Genomic DNA, 12,441 nt, shown 5'->3' on the forward strand with positions numbered 1-12,441 from the left:
ACACAAACGTCCTTAAACTAGCAAAGCATAGAGAAGTTCACATGGAACTTCAATCAGCTGAAGTCACACGTTAATTCAAATTTTTCAGCCAAGTGCATGTTTTTTAATTAATGGAATATTTTTAATTATCAGGCACCTGGAATATCTCATTTAATGGACTTCAGCAGAATGCTTCTTCAGGTATATTGATATATATCTCTTAATATTTATCTATCTATATTGATATATAGAGAGAGATGTATCACAATTGCGTTAATATTCAAGAGAGCAAAGCACTGGCCACAAAAGTTTATTTCCATAAGGGGTAAAAATAAATATTAACTAAAAATCTTTATTGCAGTTACTTTTAATCTTAATATGTTTTTAAATGTTAATTAATGAAAGCCACTTCAAGAGGTGGGAAAATCATTCTCTCCCTTTTATGCGCTGGGAAAGTGAGGTGCATTGAGAGTCCCAGGCTGACCTAGTAAAAGCTCTATCAGACGCTGAACTCTGCGGTGGTGTCCCAGAAGAACACCTGCAGGCAAATCAAAGTAGCATCTTTGCCCGCACTCCTCGCAGCCTTATTACCTTCCACTCCACGAGGCAGCCTAGGAGGAACGCGCAGCCCTGACCTACCCACGATGAGCATTTTCAAGCCTGTAAATGCAGTGCTGGCATTGGGGGTCTCGTCTGTGCAGAGGCGAGGGAGGCATTTGAGGTTTGTGTCTCTCCTCCTGGCACTCTCACCTACTAGGGAACCACAGCAACTGCTTAAGGCCAGTATCCAAAATGCAACCGCAACACTGACCTTCCCACCATCTTATCAGGGCGCTAGGTTGCACATTTTTTGAAACATTACGACAATGTACACAGGTTGTTCTTGTGCTGAGCCCTGCATAGTCAATGGCAATAACTAAAAACCTTTTAACACTTTAAAACAGTATCCTTCCGATCCAACTCACAGTTTATGAACAGGATTCCTCCCTGAACTAAAGGCAAAGCTCTGTGAGATGAAGCCAAATTCAAGCTGATGTTTCAGCAGCTTCCAGCCACCACCTTCTGAACCGTCCCTCCAAATCAAGCTGCTGTCCCTCACGTGGCCTTCTCTTGCTGGGGGCTCTCCTGGTGCTGTGTACACACCATGTCTGAAGCTCTGGGGAACCTTCAGTGTCCTCTGCATCAAGAAAGAGAAATGCTTTTTAACACGTGCATTTAATTACTAGTAGGAAGGCATTGTCCACATGCAGCTCAGAAAAGCAGTACTTGTTGAAAAGTTCGGAGATCTCATAGATCTCTAGGTCTGCCATCTGTTTGGATCTGTTAGGGGACAGATTGCACTGAAACCTGCAGAACTAGATTAAATTAGAGGAGGTCTCGACTTGTAGCTGGAGGAAGGGTTATTTGCCTTTGCCACTTTCAAATGCTATTTTGAAATAGCATCAGGTGCTCTTCTGCAAGTCGTGCAGGGAGCGCGTTCATTCCTCAGTCTCAGAAACGCCTACCAGGTGCATTTGCTGAGGGTTAGCAGATTAACGCACTGGGGAGGGGAGAAAAACCACAAACAGCTGCATCTGCCTGCATAGAAAGGAAGTCCTTTACTCTGTATAAAAAGAAAGGCTACTACCTGGCATAGCTACCAGATACACATTTAATCAGTCTCTGGTGAGAAGGGGATTGGAGAAAGACAAACCAAGTGCTTAGAGTCCTCTTTGAGACAATGCTACTGCTGTATGTGAAGAAGCAACCCTAAAAGAAGCAGCTGAGGGTCCAAGCGGAAGATTCTCTGGTGGCATATCCACGCAGAAACTGAAATACCAGGGTACTGCCAATGCCAGTAGTGGTAGGAAGTGTCCCTCAAGCTTTTTGAGGGAACTCCATCTTGCTGGGTGTGTGAATATAGCACAGTAATCTGTGAGAGGATAAAAAGTGCTATCAGCTATCATGGCGTAGATGGAGGCGATAAATTATAGTCCAGTACGTCTGGTAATCGTGACTGCAGTGGAAACAACTGACAATCTTGGCACCGCACTTCCAAATCTCCTCCATCCTGAAACATAAGTTCTCTTGTGGGCTCCTTCCTACTTTTACTCGGGACTGACTGGTGTTTCTTGGCCTTTCCGGGTCAGGAAGCTATCAAAAGCATTTTGGAGCTCCAAGCACGCTCCCACGCAGACAGAGTCATGCTGCACCTGAAGCGGCTGCATATTTTGTTCTCTTTTTAGAAAGACATTTATGACAATGCTCCCTTCCGATCTCATAGAAGGTGTTTAACTTCCTCACCCCCTACCTTTCGCTTGAGAATCCAATGTAGCTCGTGTTCCTTATCTATATTTTGTTACTGATAAGACAAGAAATCTAAAACACTTTAAAGAATTAGATAACACTCACCCTTATATTACCCTTATAGCAGATTGATGGAGAACCATGTTTCAGCTTCCTCAAATCCTTATGAAAAAAACAGAATCAGAATAAAAAGCAGAACCGAATCTCAGGCAAGGTTAACATGACACCACAAAAAGGAAGCTTAAAGAGATATTAGATGGGAAGGAAAGACACACAGTGAAAACTTGACAGAAAAATCAATTTGACAGCACATCATTAAAATAAAAGTAGTTGTTTTACATCAAACGCCAAACAAGTTGCAGCACTACTAAGGCTTATATGGCTTGAATGCTTAGAAACACGAGGTAAGATTATGGGCTGAAAACCCCAATACCTTAAGAGGAATGAATACTAATGGGTTTTAAAGCCACATTGGTGACGTTGACCCTGGGATAATGCTGGAGACAAACAGACGCTCAATCACTGCTTACCATACTGGCTTAAGTAAAAAGTCATGCTGATGCGAGCAGCTCTGGGCTCCATCGCTCCTTCTCACCTCTGCTCCTCCCTTTCTTCTTTCGGGGACACGGCGGTGCCCAGCCTCGCCTGGCAGAGCCCCTCGGGGCACTCGTCCTGCTGGCAAACGCCCAGCGCAAGGGAAGGACACCACTGAAACGAGTAGCTGACGGTGGAGGCCGCTGTCAAGCTCCTGGTCCCTGCCTGGGGTTTTTGCAGCCCATGGAGCATCCCTAGCCTCAACCCTGTGGCCACTGCCGGCCAGCGGCTTGCAAGGTGATACTCAGGGAACAGCCCGTAGCACGGGTCTGCCTGGTCTTTTCAGTGTCCCAAAACCGCCTTCCACACCATGGCAGTTTAGACAGGAACAGGGGTGCTACAGCAAAGAGATGAATTTCATTTCACAGAACACCAAATGCGTTGATTTCTCCCAAGAGGGGCTGCATTTTGCAAGAAAAGTATTTATTTTTAAGTTTGTCGATTTCTTATTTTGCCTTGTGATCTAATGTAGCTTTTTCCTTTCCTTCCCTGGCACCACACTGGCTATTATTTATTTATAGAGCAAGCAAAAATGGGCTAAGCTCTTAAAAAAAGAAAAAAAAGAAAAAAAAAAGAAAGAAAAAGATATGGGAAAGGTGTGGTCTCTTCTTCCAGTGCTAAGAGCCTAACTTTAGATGTGATGGGATAAAGTGGGAGTGAGAAGACAGGAGGTTGAGATGGGCTCATGGACAAAGATTACAGCGTTAAGTACATTTTGGATGTTCAAATTTTATCATAATATTGTTGATTCGCAGGAAATCATTACTTTGCCACCCTCAACTCGCATGTACTTTGGAAATCAGTAGCTTTCTCATCTCTTGGTGTAGCGGTTCTGAAAAATTTTATTGCAAGCCACCTCCGTGTTGTTTTTTACCACTCTCCTTTCTGTTGCAAAACAAAAATAACGTTAATGGCTCAGTAAAGCCTAACTTTAGAATTCAAAATACCAGGAAATTTAAAGTTTAAAAAGCAACAGTAATTTTGTGTCCTTGCATCAAGGAAGCTAGAATCTTAAATTGGGTATGACACTACACGGAAGCCAGCTCTGAGATCTGAAGTGAGAAGTAGCATGATCAAACAAATAAGAGTTTGAATTTAACACCTGTTTTTTTTGGGGAAAAAATCACATGTCTCTCTGACACTTGCAAAGAGCATGTTGCAAGAGCTGAAGAGTAACACACGGTACCATAAATGCTCAAGTGAAAGATCTGGCTAACGTTATGGAAAAGACAGATCCACAGAAAAAGAATTTGAAGGATCTCAATACCATCTAGCTGTATAGACGGGGGAGAGGAAAGAATAACAAAAAAATTATCTCTACCAAGTCAGACAGGAAAGATGGTTTCTGACATTGAGTGAGGTCACAAAGAAGATTTGGCTAAATCATATAAAGAAATGCAGAACAAATTAACAGGCTCCAGTTTCTCCTTAATCTGAAGGGGGTTTAACAGTATGAAGGCCAGCTGTAGTAGACAATCCACAACATACCATTTCTTGCTGCTTCCCACCCTAAACCCCCAAATTTGCCGTATTCCTTTGTTAAATTAAACATATTGAGTCATATTTCATTAATCATAATGAGTTTTGTGTCACATAGAATTCTAGCTTCGTGGGTGTTTTAATTAGATTCAAAATGCTATTTAATAAGATGTCTGCTTTGTCCAAAGAGCCATGCAAATAACAGCTGTAACTGTCTGAGAGTTACCATGTTTGTGAAGTATGAATTTATTTGACTAGCTAGCAAGGGGACCTTCTCCCAGAGAGAACCGCAGTGCTATCACAAGGTTGGACTTTGATATATTTTTTGTAAGAAAATTTGCCTCCAGTGTTCTTACTTTTTTTTTCTCAAGCAAAAGAGCCATCAAGATCAAACGCAGCTGCGTCGATATGAAGAGGTGCTCACCATTTTGCTGAATAAGACTCGAGAGAAGCAGGATGAAATATCAAATGCGAACCCTTGTGAGCAGATTTCACATCACCCATAATGCGGGATCTGATGACTCGCTTGCGTTTAAAAATACCGCGCTTCATCCGAGAAGAACAGCTTAACCAACTCAAGGATGAGTGTGCATTCGTGAAAAAAACATACCTCATGACCAGATTATCTTCACGTTCTTGTCAGTGTGGATTTGGCACTTGAAAAGAGCCTGCTGCATTAGTCTGCTGTGTCGTAGGCGACTTAAAATAACCGCCTGGTTGCCGCAGAGCATTAAGTTAACTGATGGGTGCCGGCCTCCTCCTCCGACAGGTAAAGCCCAACACGCGAGGTTGGCTCTTGGTCGCATCCTGCTGTTTATCTGCGGCAGGCAAACAGCAACCCTCTGCTTCCAGAGCTCCAGCCTCTCCCTGTGCTGGTGATAAGTTACTTGCAGAGTCCTTTCTGCCAATTGTTCTTGGCAAACGGACCGGGGAAGACTATTGTTGTTGCTGGCTGTTATCTCTGCCTCTGACTCCACTTGGCCGGGGTGCAAATCCATCTCTCTGGTGTGGAAACAAGCTGCTGGACTCTGGATGAGGCAACTCATTAATAAACAAAGAGTTACAAAGGAAATGGGAATCAGTCTTAACAAAATAAATGCATAAAAAGTTTATTGGATGCTAGGGTGTTTGTCCTCCCCAGCATGACACTGCTTTATCTCGGGCCCCAGCCTTCCTATCAGAACACAGGGAAGTTATTAGTTTATCAAATTTTAATCAGCTTAAATGTTGATGTATTACTTACATAGCATGGAAAGTATTTTCTCTGTTGTTACTGGTGAAGGTGGGTTATTTTTAATTATTAATTTATATCTGTTTCTCCATTTCTATACCTTCTTTCTCCGCTTTGTGGAACGTGCCAATGCTAACTGGAAACCCTTCCATCACCTACTGCTTACCCCGTCTCTGCGAAGGAGCCCAAGCCAGCTGCTCTGCAGGAAGCTCAGGACTGAAGTATTAAATTATGAAAATTTCTTCTGTGTTGAAGCAGAAGTATGTGATCAGATTCAGGAACTCTGGGCTTGGGACTTGGCGGTAGGGTGGCTGCAGCATTTTAATGGGAGGGTTGGTGGGGTTTTCTTTGTGGTGGGTTGTTGGGTTTTTTTTAAATAAAGAGGAGATTTTTGAATTTTCTCCTTGCAACAGCAGCCTTATTCATAGCTCCCTGTAGGCCAGGGAAGATTTCATTTAGATTGGGATTTAGTGCTTGTCCAGCAGTACCATTATAGTGGTAAAAAGAAAGCCTGGCTCTTCTCAGGTCGCTTGATGCTCCTTATACCCATAAGGAGAGTACTACCACTTTTCTTGCAGGAGCAGTGGGAAAGCCTCACAGTTCCCTCATCTGCGAGATGTCCACAGCCATCTCCCCTTCTCTCACGATCAGAACCCAGTCTTGCTCTCCAAGAGACACTTCAACAGCCATTCCCCACACAAGCACACAACTACCGTCACGTTAAAATAAAGCAAGATAGACACATTACGCTTTAGAAGAAAGGTTAGAAGCAAAACCGGCTGCAGGCAAATGTGCATGCTGGACTATTAAGTTCCACATAAAGCAAAGCCAGCTAGGTAGAAAGCTTATTTACAGAGAACTCTTATTAAGCAGAAGCAACAAAGCATTACAAATTTAGCACAGAGAGCAGCCACCTTGCCTTTCAGTACCCTTGCAAGGTAAACTTATTTCATGGCCCCAGAAAGGCTTTCTAATGGCATAGATCTATTTGTTTTATAGGAAAAAAAGGGATTCTTTGTGTTTTCCCAATAGAAGTGCGCTACCTCTCTCTCCCTCAGGTCATGATGTTATGTAGCTACCCACCCAACCACCTTTCAAAACCCACCGATCCAAAGCCACCCCACCTCCCACAAGGTATTTCTCACGAGCAGCACTGTCTTAGTTCTTCTTCCTGCCCAATATTCACTGACAAGTTTCACTCTGGAAATAAATCAAAGATGACCAACCATATGCATTTTCCTCATAAAGCTTTTAGTGAAATATAAATGAATCCGTATCTACCTAGCAAAACATGAAGCTGCAATAGGACAGGGGATTCTTAAAGAAAAAAAGAATACAGCAGCATACTTATGGCAAATTTTCTTTTTGTTTGTTTTTTGTTTTGTTTTGTTAATGCATTCCCAGAGTTCCCTAACTAATTATGAACTAGATAGCAATTGTTACACAAACACATACTGTGAAATATATTGTTTGAAAAAGGAAAATCCATGGAAAACACATACCTGAAGCTGAGTGTCCGAGGAGATGTCCTCTTCTGTTAGAAAGTGTTGTGCAAACAATAGTGCTCAAGAGTTATGAAAGGTCACAATGAAATTTGCCTAAAAAAGCCAATGGAAAGTTTCCTAAGTGGAGTCCTTCAATGACATGTGGGCAATTTTCCTAGAAGGTTCACCTAGAAAGCAGTCAGTCAACGGCAACCTGTAGTGTAGACGACAAATCTCTTGTGTCTTATGTAAAAAACAATTTCTTAAATCAGTTGTAAAAGTCAAATAGATCTAATCCATTTTGCTCTCTATTCTTGAATAATAAAGAAATGTGATAGACATACGATTTACTTTTTCTGCACTGTTTGCTGTATTAAAGTCTTTTTCCTTACTCTCCAAGTCAGACCTCTAAAGGTTTTTCCCTACATACACACTTCTCCAAACTTCATTTTATTTTCACCGTCCTTTTTCTATCATCTCAGTCATACCCCTTCTGAAATGAAGCAGACTGTATTTAGTAGTCTATGTGAGTACATACTATACACCATGGTATGAAATTATTTTATTTTTAGCATTGTTCTTTTGCTTTTCTCTTAATATTACCCAATTTACCATACATCTATTTGCTTTTCAGATGACACTGCATGATGAAGAGATGTTTCACTCAGTTCTTCACAGCAACATATGTGTCTTTTTCCCAGCTGGCTTCAGTAAATTTAAAATCTAGTATATATAGTCAACATCGTTCTCTAAATCACATTACACTGCAATGATGGCTCCATCATCGTGTCAGATTGACTGCTCTCTGTTAGATCCTTCTACATTTCCTTCTCATCCTTTCTGAATGTGACCCAGGAATTTTTTTTGGTCACGTGTTGATTTTACCACCCCACTGCTCGGCCCTTCCTCCAAATCTAATATTAGACAGCACCAATACAAACCTTGGGGAAACTCTGCTTAACCTTACTTAAACTCTATGAAAACAACTTGCATCCACCTTTTCCATTATAAAGTCTTAGATCTTCTACCATAAAGTAAGCCAGAGTGACCTTTTCATGTTAAAGAAAGAAAAAAAAAAAAAAAGGGGGGGGGAACATCGGAACTGTGAAACCTCTGATTTAGGCTTGTTGAGGAAAAGCACGGTCAGGGATGAGGTGGGTAAAAAAGGAATGTTAGAGCTCAGAGGACATTGTTGTTCACTAGGAAGCCAAGCACAGAACAGGAATGGGAGGAGGGAAATCACAGAAGTGAATGCACCCCTTGGGAAACAACTCTTGAGGGCAAGTCCCACATCCCGCGAGGAGGCCGTCCGTCCACACAATGTCCTGCTTTCCGGGTTGCACCTCTGTCACGCTGTGTGGGGAAAGAGGGGGCTGATCGTTGCTGGAAGCGTATGTGTCATCTCCTGCGAGCGCAAAGGCAGCTGTTCTACCCATTGCCAAAAGGGTTTATGACATGCAAAAACCAAGTCATAAAAAAAGAAAAAAAAAAAAAAAAAAAAAAAAAAAGGATTCGAACTCTCCAATCCTCCCAGGGATAATTACAGAAAATAACAACAAAAATAAGGTGGCTTCTGGCACTTTTGGTGTTTCAAGGCGTTTACTGTTTTGAGTCTCGACTGCGGTAACGTGTAGGACGCATAAACAGTGAAGTTGGCCAACCAGATGGGGCACGCAACCTGCTAATTGGGGAAAGTCTGCCCTAGCATCTGGCCACCGGTTGACGACAACAGCCCCCAGAAAGCAAATTTTTATTTTGATTTTTTTAATTATTATTTTGAATCCTGGCTCAACCACTGGTCTAAAATTTAAATGACTATGCATTTGTTAGGTAAAAGAAAATTTTTTTCTGAATACGTATTGGCTTTCATCACTTCTCTGTTTATAGCATTTAATAACAAGAAGTACAGGAAAAGAACGTAACTGCAAATGCCTTGTCTATGTATGTAGTACCACTATCCCTACGGCTTTGGTTTTATCCTTTTTCCTTACTTACACAGAAGTTATACAGATCCCAGGAGCAAGATATTATCACAAAACATAGCTACTCCAGTAAGATATTCAGGAAAATAACCAAAAAACCCAACTCAAACAACAAACCCACACACGAAAAACCCTACTAACTTTGCATGCACAGTTACGTGTTGGAAAGAAGTATGATTTGAGACCTTTTCTTTCCCTTTCAATTCTATAGAAAATAAATTTTGAGCTTTCATGACTCAGTTATTTCCAGTGTAAGAGAAGGTGACAATCCTGTTTTCCACAGACATTAAAATAACACATTATAACAGATAACACATTCCATGTTGTCTTTTTTAAGAAAAAGACTGACTAAGGTTTATGGACCATATATCCTACAATATACTTTGTTTCCAAGCGAGCTGACACTTGAGTCTTCTAATGTGACCTTAGCTGGTTACCACTGAGTTAGATTCCTTCTAATCAAAGGGCTTAACAAAATATTAGTATTACAGAATAGCAAGACATAACAATGACTCTTAGCTTGCTTAGTTGACTCTCTAGGTCTATTTTTTTCCCTCTTTCTTCTTTATGATTCTGTAATGGAGTGAAGGTCTGATTCTCAGACTAGGTTTTACCTAATAATCCTTTGCACGTGCCTAATTGCATGGGGTCATGAACACTGCGAGTATTATGTAGGTAAACTGCATACTTGTAATTGTGAAAGGTGGCAACTGAAATTATGTTCCACATTGTAAATTATCTGACCTTTCAGTTAAATGTTTGTTGCCAGCTTAATGGCCACTGAAGGCGTTTCAGTAATAGAAATAATTTACCACCTTTTACTCCTTTACAATTATATTGCCAACTCAGCAGCGAGCCAAAACGAAGCTGAAGGAACAGTACCTGTGAAAAGTAGAGCATCAGGTCCTATGGCAGGCTTGAGTCCCATCGTCAGGAGCAACTATGAGGCCTTTTGACAAGGCTGGCGGCTGAAGCCTGTTGGGCTCCACCAAAACAACTGTGGAAACTATTAGCACGTCACCTCCTTACTGTGAAGCAAGAGTACAGAAAGCAAAACAAAAATAAGAATTTTGCCTTCATATAGGTGAATTTCACCTTCACCAGGGCTGGCAGGTGAGGAAAGAAAGATCTTTTTAATGGTAAACAAAATTTAAACTTCACTATTTTTTGGTTTATATAGAAGTCGCTGTACTACCACAAAACCGGTAAGCCTATTGTGACATTTCAGTAGCCTTACTATCCACACTTTACGGGTAGTACCAACACAGTCTGATGTCCACAAGGCATGTTATGAACCATGTCATATGTTAAAGGCGATTGACGTCATTGTTGATGAGATGCCTAGCAATTTTAAACGCTCAGAAAAAGCTAGTATTGAGATGCGATGAACTAATTAATGCTTGATACAGCAAACAGCATCAACCTTTTCATTATGTCATAGAACAGAAATGAGCAGATAACTTACAAACCTGAAACAACAGATTCCATTTGGGGAAAAAAAAATAAATCTAAATAGTATGGGCATGAAAGTTAGGTGGTATGAGAACAATGATTACATTAATCACATTTCTTTACCATAGTTCAGCGTTGCTATTAAAAAAAGGGACTGTTTGCATTCCTCCTTGAAGAGGCATGCCCGACTCCAAAAACGCTAGCTAAATTCTGTCTGCAGTGAAGTTGAAGGGAATTTTGCTAAAAATTCCTACGGGAGCTGGATTTCATCCTTCTGCTTCCCTGGCAGAAACAGAACGCACTGTGGATACACGCAAACCTCTCTGCTGCCTCCAGGTCTTTCTGGCCAAGAGATCCCTTGTAAGAGCTGAATCTGCTTCACGATGTTAAGTACAGAGCTAGGCTCGGCAGCCTCTGCTGGCGCGCTGCAAGTGCTTGCATAGGTACCCCCTGAAGCTGGTAGGACTACTCAGTCAAGTTCTCTCAAGGAAGTAACAAAACAAAAACATCCCTCAGAAAAGCTACATGGAACGCGTAGCTTCTCACTAAATCAGAACCACCACCTTTCTAAATCAATTAAGTATAATTTATGTATTTCCCATTTATGACCACTTTCTTCAAATTTTATCCAGAAGCCGGAATGAGAGCAGGTGCCATTAGGAGCTTCTGGTTTAATAGTATTTCATTTTGATGTGCATTGATTTGCAGTTTTCTTGCTATGGATTTACAAATTCATTAATAGTGCGGGGTTCCCTGTGCTACTTTGCTACAATGCCTCACTTTGGATCCAAAGACACGCTTCTTTGCAAGTATTTTCCATCTGCTTATTAAATACCAAAAGCGAGCTCTTCAAAGATCAAGACCATCAACTCTTTTCCCAGGAGCAGCATTTCCACTTTTCTATATGCCTATATAACATCTATTATATACGATCCAAACTTACAATCCCATTTAAGAGCTGTTCAAACATGAATTAATGAGGAAGCTGAAAACTACATTTGACAGAGAACCTGCAAAAGCAGTGTCTGAATCCTCTTCAGTGTATTTACTCTTCTTTCCTATATACTAAGCAAAAAAAAATGCATCAAATGAATATGGGCAGCAGATATAGCTAGTCATTTCTGAGGGACAGAAACGGGACCTGGATAAGGCTGGTAATAACTGCTTTCCTTGAGATGCAAGAGAAAGTGGTAAAGATGCTTTTTTTATGACTCTTCCCCACCCCCCCATTTATTTTCCTATTACAGTGCAGCTCTCGGACCATGCTGCTGGCTTTATTTCACGGAGGTAAAATGGAAAAAAAAAATCTTTATTAATATACTTTCCTATCTTTAAAGAAATTTGGTTCAAGGTACTTTGCCATCAGGTTCCTTCTGCTTCTACCCGTAATTCATGCGATTGCTGCTGAAAGCCCATTAAGAAAGAAGCCATGCCTGTCACCGGACAATGGAGGATGTAAAAGCACTTCATTGTTCCTGCTCTGAAGAAAAACAATTTGCCACAGCCAGACACCCCCCCCCCCCACCTCCCAGCAGTGCCAAGTGCGCGGTAATTTATTACCTCTGGATGTCTGATTCCAAGTGAAGGAAACTGAAATGTCATACCTTCATTCATAACACCGTCTCATGGAATTATTTTTTCCGGATTCCTGGGAAGTTGAAATATTTGAGAAGAATATCAGGAACTGTTGTTTTAGCCTGTTTGGTGAGTAGATAATTGCCTTCCAACTCTATTCTTTCAGGAAATGATGTGAGTGTTGCATTGTTCCTAGACGGGGGCAGCAATGTTTTTTAACAAGACACATACATATATATTTTCAAAAGAAACAAAACACAACAAAAACATGCAGCCTAAGCCACTGTACCGAACCAGACTTTTTGAATGTGGTGTAGATAAGAGGTTGGCCCAGACAACGCGTCCGCATTTCACATAACTAAGAGCATTCTTTAGAAGG

At 41.2% G+C, this 12,441-nt stretch overlaps 1 long non-coding RNA gene across 1 annotated transcript; it reads right to left on the reverse strand.

The window, feature by feature from the left end:
• Positions 1-389: 389 nt before the first annotated feature.
• Positions 390-12,223, reverse strand: LOC128905387 (uncharacterized). The gene is made up of 4 exons (XR_008464864.1): positions 12,048-12,223; positions 4,949-7,167; positions 2,371-2,427; positions 390-1,156 (listed from the first exon to the last, which is right to left on the reverse strand). It is a non-coding gene; the product is annotated as an uncharacterized LOC128905387 (long non-coding RNA).
• Positions 12,224-12,441: the final 218 nt, after the last annotated feature.

This window comes from Rissa tridactyla, chromosome 2, assembly GCF_028500815.1.
Source record: "Rissa tridactyla isolate bRisTri1 chromosome 2, bRisTri1.patW.cur.20221130, whole genome shotgun sequence".
NCBI lineage: Eukaryota > Metazoa > Chordata > Aves > Charadriiformes > Laridae > Rissa > Rissa tridactyla.